This window comes from Amblyomma maculatum, chromosome 1 (assembly GCF_055883805.1).
Source record: "Amblyomma maculatum isolate TAMU_Amacu chromosome 1, ASM5588380v1, whole genome shotgun sequence".
NCBI classification, from domain to species: Eukaryota; Metazoa; Arthropoda; class Arachnida; order Ixodida; family Ixodidae; genus Amblyomma; species Amblyomma maculatum.
This window is the reverse complement of record NC_139344.1, coordinates 118,975,438-118,988,447: the sequence shown is the minus strand read 5'-3', so window position 1 is coordinate 118,988,447 and position 13,010 is coordinate 118,975,438. Positions and strand designations below refer to the sequence as shown.

Genomic DNA, 13,010 nt, shown 5'->3' with positions numbered 1-13,010 from the left:
AGCGGCATCGACATGACTTTGTAGATGAAAGTGACAGCGTAGTGTAAAAAAAAAAAGGGGGGGGGGGGGGGGAGGAGGTCACATTCATTGTCCTGGTTTTAGTTCGAACAGTGATAACAGCCCCATCCAGCCCAGAATATCGACAAGTTCCTGTCCACAACTTTCGTTTTCGCCGTTGCCGAAAAGATTTGCTATTTCCCGAGCCTCTCTTGAAGTAGTTGGAAAGTTCTGAATGGCTCTCCCACCAGCACATGAGGTAAGATAGACAGGAGCGCCGACTCCGCTGTTGGGAAGGGCGAAATTTTGCTACATAAAAAAAAAAAAAAACAGCCGGTTGTTTTTGTTTCTTTTCAATACCCTGATTCACAACCAACGACTAAAAGTTCATCGCCTACTCTACCATCTATATAGAAAGAAAAAATAAACAATGCACAGTATGCGCTTCTCACACGTCTCCCGTGCTGTGTGCCGTACCGCCTGCGTATACTGGTGATCTTGCTGCGTGGTTCGTCGTTTGCATGCTGCTGTCGACTCATTCTCACGGAAACACGCAGACGACAAAATAAAAACGACACTGGCGGAGCTTTATCTTAAAAAAATACAAGTTGGCGCAGGCTCCATGATGACCACAATTACACTATCGCGTTTTCCGGCTAGCGTACGACGCGTAGAGCTACCACTCCTTCTACTCTCCGCCCGTTGTTCCCGACACTCGCATGGTCGCCTGGATCGTGCGCGGAGACATTTCGTTTCATAGCACTGTCGAGAGGTGCCGCTCCGATTTGTCTCTTTCTGCAAGGAGAATAGGGAGAGGAGGAAAACGTGACCAAAGCCGCGTCGGCGAGGAAAGGGGAGCGGAAAGCGAGAGTAAGTGCGAAGCTGAGCGCCGGACACGGGCTCATTGTTCGCATAGTAAAATCGGCCTATGCCGAATGAATTGCAGCGCTCCAGAGTCGGCGCTCCTCCCTTATCTTACTCCGTGCACCAGCAGCAAATCTTATCGAATATTCTCCAAGACGACCTGGACTGATCTTGGGCACTGCACTGAAGAGTGGCCCAGAGTGATTTGCGCGAACATTTGATCTTTCCCTTCTGTTTTCGTTTATTGACGCGAAAATTAGCATGAAGAGTTCTGTAACTTTGCATGCTTGTTTCTGACATGGCAGCGCATAAAATGTGTATTATAGATGTTTCTCGTGTTGTGTGAATGAATTGAGTGCAGCGGTGGAGTAGCGGTAGAACATCTGTCTCGCATGGAAGAGGAACGTCGTTCGAATGCCGAATGCCGAATGAGCCCAAAAAAGAAAATCACCGTTTAGATCGAGTTGCGTAAACAGGTTTGGGCTGCGACCTGATGTTGGTGAACACCTCCGGAAACGCACTGCTTCATTAGAACAGGGTTTGGACACCCTGGTGCAGTAAATGGCTGATACCTCCTCTAAATACTCCTTTGAACACTTCACTCCGGCTTTGAGCACCTCAATTGCTCCGGAGGAATTGGCCACGGCAGCGGTCAGACCTGTGACGCAGCGGGCCATGCTAAGAATGTCTGGCTTCGGACAGACTGCAATTCGAAAGTGACCCTGACAACGCTTAACGCTAGAGCCTATAGCAGTGAGACTAGTTTAGCAATGCTCTTCGAGGAGCTAGCAGTCATGGAATGGAATACCATAGGGATTAGTGAGGTTAGAAGGCCAAATGAGGCACTGTACTGAAGGGCGGGCATGTGTTGTGTTATTGAAGTTTACCGGACAGACGAGAACAAGGCGTAGGGCTCCTTGTCAATAAGCATAGAGCTGGTAACATATATGGACTTTATAGCATTAATCCGAGGGTGGCAGGCATCGTAATTAGGCTTAATAAGCGGTATAAACTGAAGGTTGTACAGGCCTATGCACCTAAATGTAGTTATGATGACCAGGCAGTTGAAAGCTTCTACGACGATGTAGAATCCGCAATGCTAAAAGTAAAGCCGCAGTATACTGTACTAATGGGTGACTTCAATGCCAAGGTAGAGAAAAAGCAGGCTGGAGACAAGGCAGTAGGTGACTATGGCATTGGTTCTAGGAATGGCAGGGGGAGTTGTTAGTCGAGTTCGCAGAGCGCATTAACTTGATAATTATGGATATCTCCTTCAGCAGACGAATGAACCAGAAGTGGACATGGAAAAGTCAATACGGAGAGACTAAAAATCAAATTTACGTCATACCGTCTTCTAACCCTGGCATTGTACAGGATGTAGAGATGATGAAAAAGGTGCGACGCAGTGGCAACAGGATGGTGAGGTCTCAGATTAATCTAGATTTCAAGAAGGAACGAAGCAGATGATAAGTAAGGAAGCAGTCTATCAATGAATTAGAGGTGAGAGGGACGGTAGAATTCATGATCTCGCTACAGAATAGAGGTTCAGCTTTAACCGAGGAAGACGAACTTAGTGTGGAAGCGATGAATGATACCTTCAAGGATATCATAACTGAGCGCGTGGTATAAATAGATGGTAGGATAGAGAGGATACCGGCAAATTATCTCAGCAGACAAAATATTTTATTAAAAGAAGGCGAAGTATGAAAGCCTCCAGCCCAAAAGTATGAAAGCCTCCAACCCTGGTCTAAAGAACGGTGGTGGCCTTAAAACGGTGAAGAAGAAATTAGGCATAGGCAAAAATCAGATGTATGCTCTAAGGAACAAGGCGGACAATGGCATTACTAATATGGACCCGATAGTCAAAGTAGCCGAGGAGTACTGGCCTGTGCAGTAGCCAAAGTAGTCAGGACAATAATGAGACTGCCAGTAGTGAAGAACATTCAGGCGTTCCGCCTGTAACAAAGCACGAGGTTGAGAAATAATTAGAAGGTATGGAAAGGAGGAAAACAGTTGGAGAGGTTCAGGTAAATACAGCTTTTTTTTGAAGGACTGGGGGATATCGGGGTAGAAAAACTGGCCATGGCCAGTTTTTCTGCCTGGTGACACCGACGGTACAGGAATCATGGAAGAGCGCTAACATTGTCTTAATTCATAAGAAAAGGGACTCTAAAGACTTGAAAAATGACAGACCAATCAGCCTACTACACGTTACGTACTGTAAAAGGTATTTACTGACGTAATCGTTTATATAATTAGGAGAACCTTGAATTTCAATCAACCAAAGGACCAAGTAGTTTTTCGAAAACGATTCTCTACTATCGATCATATCCATACTATCAATCATGTGACAGAAAAATGCTCGGAATATAACCAACCCTTATACATAGCATTCATTGATTGATTACGAAAGAGCGTTTGACTCAGCCGAGACCTCGGCAGTCATGCATGCATTCCAAAATCTGGGTGTAGATGAGCCGTATGTTAAAGTATTGGAATATATCTAGTGGCTGCACAGCAGCCATATTTCCACATAACGAAATCAATAAAATTCCCATATAAAAAGGTCTTAGGTAAGGAGACACGATCTCCCCAGTATTATTCACAATTTGCTGAGAAGTATTTAGAGACGTAGAACAGGAGCAGTCAGAGATAAAGGTTTATGGAAATACCTCAGTAATCTGCGATTCGCTGATGACATTGCCTTGCTAAATAACTCAGGGGTGAACAGCAAAGAATGATTGACGACCTAGAACGGAAAAGTATAAGGGTAGGTCTAAAAATTAATATGCCGACTAAGGTAATGTTCAACAACCACGGGAGGAGGAGGAGGAGGAGGAGGAGGAGGAGGAGGAGGAGGAGGAAAGGCAGGGAGGTTAACCGGGAGAAAACAGCCGCGGGAAGGAACAGCAGTTCACAATAGGTAGCGAAGCACTGGAAGTGGTAGGCGAATGTCTACTTAGAACAGGTAGTAACCTCAGATTCGGGCCATGAAAGGGAAATAACTATAGGGAATAAAACTGGGACGGGGCCCATTTGGCAAGTACCCGCAAATTATGACTAGCAGGTGACCGGCATCGCTGAAGTGGAAAGTATATAACAGTTGCTTCTTACCTGTACTCACCGGGGCTGAAACGTGGAGGCTAAAACAAACGGGGTTGTAATTAAGTTGAGGGCAACAAAGAAAAATGATAGATGTGACGTGTGTAACGTTAAGAGATAGGAAGCGTGCAGAGTGGGTCAGAGAAATAACTGGAGTTATATATGCCATTCTATAGTGGAAATCAAGAAGAAATGGGCACGGTCAGGACATGTAGCGCGAAGAATGGATAGCCGATGGTCGCTAGGGGTAACCAATTGAATACCAAGAGAAAGAAGACGTAACATAGGGCAGCAGAAAGTCAGGTGAGCAGGTAAGGTTAAGAACTTCGAAGGGTCAAATGGATGCAGCTAGTACAGGACCAGGCTAACTGGAAGAGAATGGAAGATGTCTTCACCCTGCAGTAGGTGTAATAGTCCGGCTGATGATTTTTTCGTAAGTAATGTGAGTCCTCCTTTCTTCTTCATGCAATTAAAAGGACGGCTGTATGAGCTGCATTGTAACCCAGGCAGAGATTTTAAATCTATGACTGAATGATTGTTTTTCGCATACCACCCTGAAATCCCCTGCTTAATTGCGGTATCAAATAGTTAACATATTATGCCTCAGATAAGTTCACACCGCAGGTTTAGAATCTTGACGCTGTGCGGCTTTAGTAACGTGAGGTATAGACTAAAATTTCAAACTGTTCCTTTACTGGGCCCTCCCGCATCGGGGTGGCTCAGTATCTTTAGCATCCAAGCTGCCAAGCCCAGATTCGCGAGATTGAATCCAGGCTGTATTTCAGCGGAGGTGAAATATGAGAGCTACCATCATAGTTCGATACGTCAAGTGGTGCTCGTGAAACAAAAAAAGAAAACAACCATGGTTTCAAAATAATTTGGGGCCCTTCACTACGGTGCTTTACAACGCACGTGCGAATTCGGGACGTTAAACCCCACATAACATACTGCACCTTTACATACAGCACCTTTCCGTATCTTACCGTACCATACTACAGCCCCTGTGCTAACGGACTTGGTAGACCAGCAATAGTCCTAAGGCAACGAAATAATGAACCTCTACAGCATACCCTTTTCAAGCTGAAAAGAGAATGTCCGGACTTGGCGATGTCTGCGGAGAAGTAATCGTGGCAGCGCCAAATACATTTCGCGTGCTTGAAAGGAAGAAGCCTGCTTAAAGCATTGTCCCGAACAATAGTGAGCGAAGCTGCTGCTGTTCAGAGGGTAACGTAACATGCTCCGGTATGAGCACCGTGACTGGCAAACGTCCGTTCAATAGGCTAGTTAAGCGTTACACGACCTGAGTGAGGTCTCTTTGTACCCTTGCATCGCTTTGAGTTTGAAAGCGTGTACTGCCTCGGCTGCAATAGATTACTCTGTGTCCAAGTAAATTGAACCAGTCAGTACAAACGAAGCTTTTGTTGCTCTATTATTCGTTGTTTCGGAGCACGCGTTGGAAGCTGTCCACGCGAGAGGACCACCGCGAGGAGCAATAGTGTAGGGAGCCTGGCGGCGCAACATGTGGGCTGCCTGTGCCAGAACATTTAAAAACCCACACAGACGAGAACCACGAAGCGGCAGAGGACGGCTTCGACCACTCTATGCATACGCGTGCGTAAAGAGAGGCCGCCCAAGCGTGCACGCGCTGAGAAAGCCTCCGGTGTCGCATTCTGCCAGACTTCGGACGGTGCAGTGCACACGCGATGCCTATCTCTAAGGTGACAAATCGGCCGGCGTCCACTGAGAGACCGAAGTTAAATGCTGGCCGGCAGCCGACTGCGGTGGCCTGCAACAGTGTGAGAGGCCTTTCGAGCCCGTCGTACATACTAGAGCCGGTACGAAGGAGGCGGGGAGGGGGGAAGTGAGTCCACAGGGAAGGGGAGCACTGGGAGCGAGAGGACCGTTAATACTTGCGCGTTCCCGCTGGCTTCTTGTCGTCGCGGGGACGAGCCAGGGAAAAAAAATAAAAGCTAAGCGAAGAAAAAATGGTGCGCCGCGCCAGGCCAGCATGAAGTAGACGACATGTGAGCAAGGCCTGTATCTCTCGAATGCGGCCGGGAAGCGCCGCCGCCGCTGCCGCGTTTACCCGAGCGTAAGGGGTGATGCCTCATTCTTCCTCAGTTCGTAGGCGCCTCGAAGTTCGCGCACAGGGCCGGTTGTCGACGCGGTAAATTACCGTCAAACAGGTCCTGGTTAGTTCAATTTGAGCGCCTAATTCGATGGGGCACGGAGGCCACGAGATGAAGCCTATGTTTTGCGCGCCTTTCCTTTGTTCGTTACGCTCTCGGATCGTTAGGTCAGATGCTGCGGTCGCACGCCGTGCCGACTGCATGAAATCGCAGCACCTCCATCCTCCCAGTCATCATCCGAAGCCACTGGCGTGTGCTACGTCCGCTTCCTGCATCAACTGAGCGCCTCAATATCTCCAGGAGCAAGCACCCTAGGCGAGAATCACTATCTCGTAACTGCCTCCGCTAGTATGCGTCGTCGTTACGCTGAAGATATCACTCAGTAAGTGAGCGCGCCCTTCTACAAAAATACACATGCTACCCTGATTGTATCCAGCCACGAAGCAGCACCTTTTTAGCATTCGTGCTCCGTCTAGGTATCGGAGGAATGAGAAGGACATCCTTCCTCACCGCCTAGAGTTTCGGAGCGCCGGCGATGAAGCGTGAGACAGGCTGCACCGCTCACGAGGGAAGAGAGTGGCACGAATAATTATGAAAAATGTTCTGCAACCAGCAGAATGGTCAGCCGGTAAGCCAGCCTATAAAGCTAAGGGGATTATCTCGTTTTATATGACCTCGCGACTAAAAACATTACAAGGGTTCAACGCTGCTGAACCAAATATTGAGCGAAAGCATTAGCTGCGGGTGACCGAGCGTTCTTCTCTTTCTCTTCTTCCTCAGCCCACATATAAAGCCCGGCTTTAACCAAGCCGTATGATCGTGCCTTAGTGGTCTATAGGGGTAACGTGAATGCAAGGGTCCTGGCAGGTTGAGTCTGACATAACCGTCCCACGTGAAACGAGAGACCCAAGTTGGCAGCTCCTGCCAGCCTGTGTGTCACGCGCAGTGTGACGTCACAGCGTCACGTGGGTAAGGCGTGGCTACCGACCGCGCTTCGCCGAAGGCTCGAAACCTAGAGTAGTATTGCTTTCGCAATAAAATATTATGGGGGACACTTAAGCTCCGCCTTTGAGAGTATGACGCGATAGCGTAGGCTACCATCCGACATGCAAAGCTCCACTTTAGCCAAGCCGTATGAACGTGACTTCGTGGCCTGTAGGGGCAACGTGCTTGACTCGGCATCCACGGTTGATCCTTACTCCCCCTTCCCACACCAAATGAGCAACCGGAGTTGGCATCTCCTCTCAGCTTTCTTCATGATATATGATCTCCGTTAAGCCAAGAATCAATGGCCGGCCATGTCTGCAGCCACCTGCCAGCGCCATTCACGTGATTTTTCGGCCACAACGCCGACATCGGATTTTCTGAATAACGGGACCTTTAACGCTATCCCGTTTGAACAACCAGAAGACCCACCGCCAACCGCGCTGCTGCCTATAAATATTTGGAAACGCGATACCGATCTTTGGTAGTTGAGAGGTCGAGTGCATGAGACCAAACTGAACACAGATATTTCTCATTCTCGTTACCCCTCGTGAATCATCCAAGGCTAAGACTGCTTGCATATAACCGTATAGCCTCGTACTTAGAATGCAAGAGGCGCACAGCTGAGTTCCATCACCAAGCATGTATTTATGGGAAGCACACGCATCTCAATAGAATCGGCTGCGGAGGCCTGTGTTATTTCCTACACTGAGCTTTTAATGGTCACTTTGTTCGCGTAACATCTACGAGTGCCAATAATTTATCTCATTTGCCCACTGCGCATGATTATTTTCTTGCATGAATACGGCCTTGCGTTTGAGGAAACAAATTCAAAATCCAAATGTAACAATTCGAGATCATGACTAAAGTTGCAAGGCTGTGAACTAGCGAGTGGTCAGCCCATGTATATCGGCTACCTCATTTCTGACACGACAAATTCTCCTCAAGACATCCACCTCACGCCAAACAAGTACGGCCCTGCTGGTCTGCGCCGTTCTTACGTTGGTTCATAAGCCTCGTATAGTCGATAGAAGCCGGTAGTACACAGGAGCGCGTCCCTCGCGTCCGGACGGGCCCGACGGTGTACAGCGGCGGAGATCGGAGATACCGGCACGTCATTTAAGGTTCGCTCCGGCTAATTTGCGCCGTTCAGCTCGGCCCAGTAACTCGAGAGCTGTCACGGAGGGCGAGAGGGGGAGAGAGCTGCTGCCCGTTCCTGGAGTCTGGGCGCAAGAACGGTGGGAGAGATGTATAAAGCGACAAGAGGAAAAAGTGGCAGCGCTAAGCAGAGAGGAAAGGGCAACAAATAGCGACACTCTGCATCCTATCCTCGTCGCCCGTTTTCCAAAGAGCAGATAAGGTGCATGGGAAGAGCGCGCAGGACGACGGGAGGGGTTATATACGCGCGATAACCGACCTCTGCTATATACAGTGCAGCTTTCGCGCCGACCGCCAATCGGCGGAACTCCAAGGGAAGCTACGGGACGGGTTATATTTTTTTCGGCGAGGCTGTCGTCACGGCCGGCTCCTTAAAACCAGAACGTTTCCCGAGGTACTTTACGCGGCCCCATCAAATGTCAAAGGTAATTAACTACCTCTTTAAACGCTGTCTGTACGGCTACCCATGGGGGTAACTTCGGTAAACGCGTGTTCAGAAAACGCCCGGTCAGATTTACGAACACGCGGATATACGGTACCAAAAATTGAAGATATCACAGCAAAATGTGTACGATTATTGAAGTGTACACGTGTCCTTAGCGCGACACAGAGCGAGTCGCGTATAAACAGAGGGGAGTTCGCTATCTATATGCGCTCGATACAATTGATGGCAATTTTCTGAGAGCAGTTATTTCTACGTAAATGGCTGACGCTTTCGAAAATTGCGGTGGAAACAGCTTAATACCAATTACGGACAGGAGAGATGGCGACACTAAACTGCGCCTGTGTTGCGCGTCACAAGCTGTAGCCCATCATACACAAGGGACGGCCAACGATATGAACACACACAGCGCTTAACCGTTTCCTGCACTTTGATGTGTTGCAGGATATAAAAGAGACTCAACAAGCCCAAGCTTCGACTTTGGTGGTTTGATTTGGTTTATGGAGTTCAACGTCCCAAAGCGACTCAGTCTATGAGAGACGAATTAGTGTAGGGCTCCGCAACTTTCGACCATCTGGGGTTCTTTAACGTGCGCTGGCATCGCACAGCACACGGGTGCCTCGATTTTCCCCTCCATCGAAAAGCCACCGCAGCGGCGGAGATATGATCCTGCGTCTATATGGGTTTAATAGTCGAGCGCCCTAACCACTGACCGACCGCGATGGGCTCGACTTAAGTGAAACCCCCGTGAGTGAAGCATACGTCCTGTTCATTACGGCTTGGTAAATCTTCCACCACAACATCCAGCAAACAATTCGTTCAGTTTTATTAGTCTATTTCAGCTTGTCGTCCCCTTCCATCGATGATTCTGGCAAAAAAGGTGAAGAAATGCCTACGCAATATGACACAGATGAAATTTTGTTTTCATCTGTTAACGTAAGGGCAATACTCTCGGCTACGGTCGGAACCGCGCAAGATTTAACTTCACAGCTGCATGCCGCGAAAGTACTGCATGCAAACATTAAGGTCATCTGTGGCTATTTAACCACAATCATTTGTCATGCAATTCTTCTTCACACACCGCCACGGCTCAGTGGATATGTTCTTGGATCACAGGGGCGAGGTCGCGGGCGAGGCTGTATCGGCTAAGGTTACATTTCAAGGTGTGCTTCCCAGCCGGTTGCGTTGACTCGTTAAAAATCAATGCACCAATCGTTAACAAACCGGTTATTCTGCTTCGATCGCATTCCACTTTTACTTCATCCGCCGCGTCGAGTAGCCAAACCCGATATAGCGGGGGTGTGGCGCGGCGCTTGACACACTAACGCTGGACAATAAAGCGCGAAAACGGAAGGTGGCCATCACATTATCTTGACCTATAGGTCAGTGCACAAATGTGTGCGGAAGCAAGAAAGGAACTCATCGGTTTCAAAGACTGCAGCGGCTGTCACGCACGCGCCTCGATCGTCCTCAGGCAAACCACACAACTGCACACAACTCAAGCGGCGTTGATCATGTAAAGGCAGTAGGCACGATCGAGCCACCATATGAACGATCTCATCACTCAAAGCTGCTTGCCTGAGACCCCAGCCGAAGTATCGACCGAGCCATCTAGCGGCCCGTCGCGGCAGCCACACGGTACTCAATCGATGCTCACTTGCATTATCAGGTCCATTCACGGGGGCCTTCTTCGCTTCGACACATCTCACGTCGTCCCTTTATGGTTTACACGGCCGATAGTGGCGCAGGCCTGTCCCGCTTGTCTGACACCACCTATGTCGTCGGAAATGCGGTTATCGGGCAGCGCTCTATACACGCAACCCAACACGCGTTCCCACGATTGTCAGGAACACGTACAGGGCAACAACGAAGAAGGAGTAAAACTTCCTTTTTCTTCCACCCCGGTCGCCTCGGCCCTCTGACCCGAAGCGCGTGCTTTGTTTTACCCGGCGTGGCAGAAATAGAACGCACGCGCTCCCCCCTTCTATAGTGGCGGAGTGATTTCCATGCAGCCAGCCGGCTTTGCCCGCGCGCGAATCGAGCCCGCCTCAGAGAAGGAGCAACGCTTACTACCCTTCTCGCGAAGCTTGATCGCGTGGGAACGATGCTACTCCTGTTTTCTTTTTGTGTGTGTGTGTGTGTGTGGTTTTTTTTTTTTTTTTTTTTTTGGGGGGGGGGGGGGGGGGGGGGCATTTTCCGTTGCACTTTACATTGCCGCTGTGGTGCAGCGGCAGTGCCGCCAGTCTCTTTTTCTGTAAGGCTCTTAGCCAATCCGCCGCCCCATTCCCGTTCTTTCCTTCTTCTTCTTTTCTTTTTTTCTTTTTTTTTTTTTGAGCCGTGTATCTCTTGAGCTCCACATTGTTTCGTGCGCGGACATTTGCGTGCGCGCGTCAGCGCCCGCAAAAGTGGATTCGCTGTATAAGCGTCGCGCGATATGATGATGCGGAGCCGCGGGTAAAGACGAAAAAAAGACGTTCAAGAGCGGCGCGGCGCATTCGGTGGACGGTGCGGGCGCTGAGAGCTCTTTATTGAACTGTGCGGGCGGTAACGGGGTGCGTGCACGTTCGCTTTCACAGCTCACGTACAGACATGAACACACCCCACAAAAACAGAAACTGAGCGAAGGCGCTCGCTGAGTGTGTATATTGCCGCAGAGGGTCGACGAACGATAGATCTTTCATCGAGGAAGAAAAGTGGCCATGTTTATTGATGAGGTCATGTCTCAACTTCCGCCCTCCCGTTCGTCCAGCGGATAATGATACGATGCTGCAGACACCACAACATCGACGACGGCGTTGGCTGCCAGCATGCGTATTCGTGTGGTTTGTCTTCTTTCGTGTTTCCCTTTGACCCCCCCCCCCCCCCCCCCCCTTTTTTTTTTTTTTGCAATTGCTAAGACACACTGCAATTTGCGGTGAACTCCCTCACGAAGCTTCAGCAGACCAAGTTAGTTGCATGAGTTTATTTTGCCTGCAGGTAGGGCTACGTGGTAAGCAACTTTAGATCATATGAATGACAAGTGCACTGTTGACCTAGTCGCTACATTGATGACCTACCCAAAGGAGATGCCAAGGCAGAGTACGAGAGCACCCACGCGGAGTTTAATACTCCGAGCAAAATCTTGTCTTGCTTGCCAGTGAAGCAGGTGTGGCGTGACTGTGACTAGTCAACAACTTCATAGGTGTTGATAGCTGCGTAGTAGCAGCGGCATAACAGCTGCCCAGCAACGCGATGCTGAGGCAACGTAAAGACCCCAAGTATGGCGCTGCAGTCCCGCAGTCAATTAATAAAAGAAGAGATTCAATTGATGACAAATGTGTCTCATTCTAGCCAACCACACAAAGCTAGACGACAGAAGAGCTGAAGCCGTGCAACAGCACTTTCTCGCGCCATTGCAAGTTTAGCCAAAATTCTCAGCCTTCTTTTTCTTTTTTTTTTTTTTTTTGTGTGTATTCGCCTGCGTTTTGGTCTGCGCTTTTACAGCTCTAATCCCTTTTGAGTAGAAATGCCGCCACCAACGCTAAGCTGTACCTGCAATCCTGTGACCGTATACAACGATCCCACATCGTCAGTTATGACAGTGCGCTCTGCTTACCCACTTCGCGTGCAAGTCCACTCGGTAAAAGGGCGAGCAGGGAGAGAGCAGTAAGTGTTCGCTCCAGTTTCGTTTTTTGATATATATATTATTATACCGGCGAGACTCAGAACTTTTGCACAAACAAAGAGATAGTGACGTTCTTTTTCTTTCTTTCTTGTATTTAGCAATAACGATAAGCACGGCTTACGGGCTACGTTGTGAACAAATCCCTCGCATAAAGCGTCCCAAAGTGATTTCAAGCGGCGGATAGTGGCACACACCTCCATATGGCTGGACGCGTTGTAGATTTCACGTCTTCCTGCTGAGGAAATTCGAGGTATATGCATCGCTCTTTGAAAAAAAAAAAAAAAAAAAAAAAAAAAAAGAAATGCTTTTAACAAACGGCTAATGTGTGTTCAGAGTTAACTGCGATATAAAAGCCGTTACCGATTGCAGTTTCCAGCACAAAAAATCTTACTACTCGCAGTAGGAGAGAAACGAGAAATCAGTCAGTGAAGCAGAGAGGAAATATTTGAGAAAACATGTCATACGCCAATCTAAAGCAGCGAAGAGATGACGCCATATACAATGATATACATATACTAGCCTAATTCTTTCCTTTACATAGACTAAAATAGTAGGGAGAAGCAAACACCGGATGACAGCTGTGGCTGAATAAGGAAAATCAGCCACATATGTGCTGACCTGTGAAAAAAAAAAATACAAAAACAAAAGAAACCTTAAGCGTAAATGGCTT

The 13,010-nt window shown here is 48.5% G+C and overlaps 1 protein-coding gene across 1 annotated transcript in view; it reads right to left on the bottom strand.

Moving 5' to 3' along the window:
* ko (Stork-head domain-containing protein knockout) overlaps nucleotides 1-13,010 on the bottom strand; it is a 413,741-nt gene that overhangs the window by 65,510 nt on the left and 335,221 nt on the right. The gene's annotated exons all lie outside the window — the stretch shown is intronic.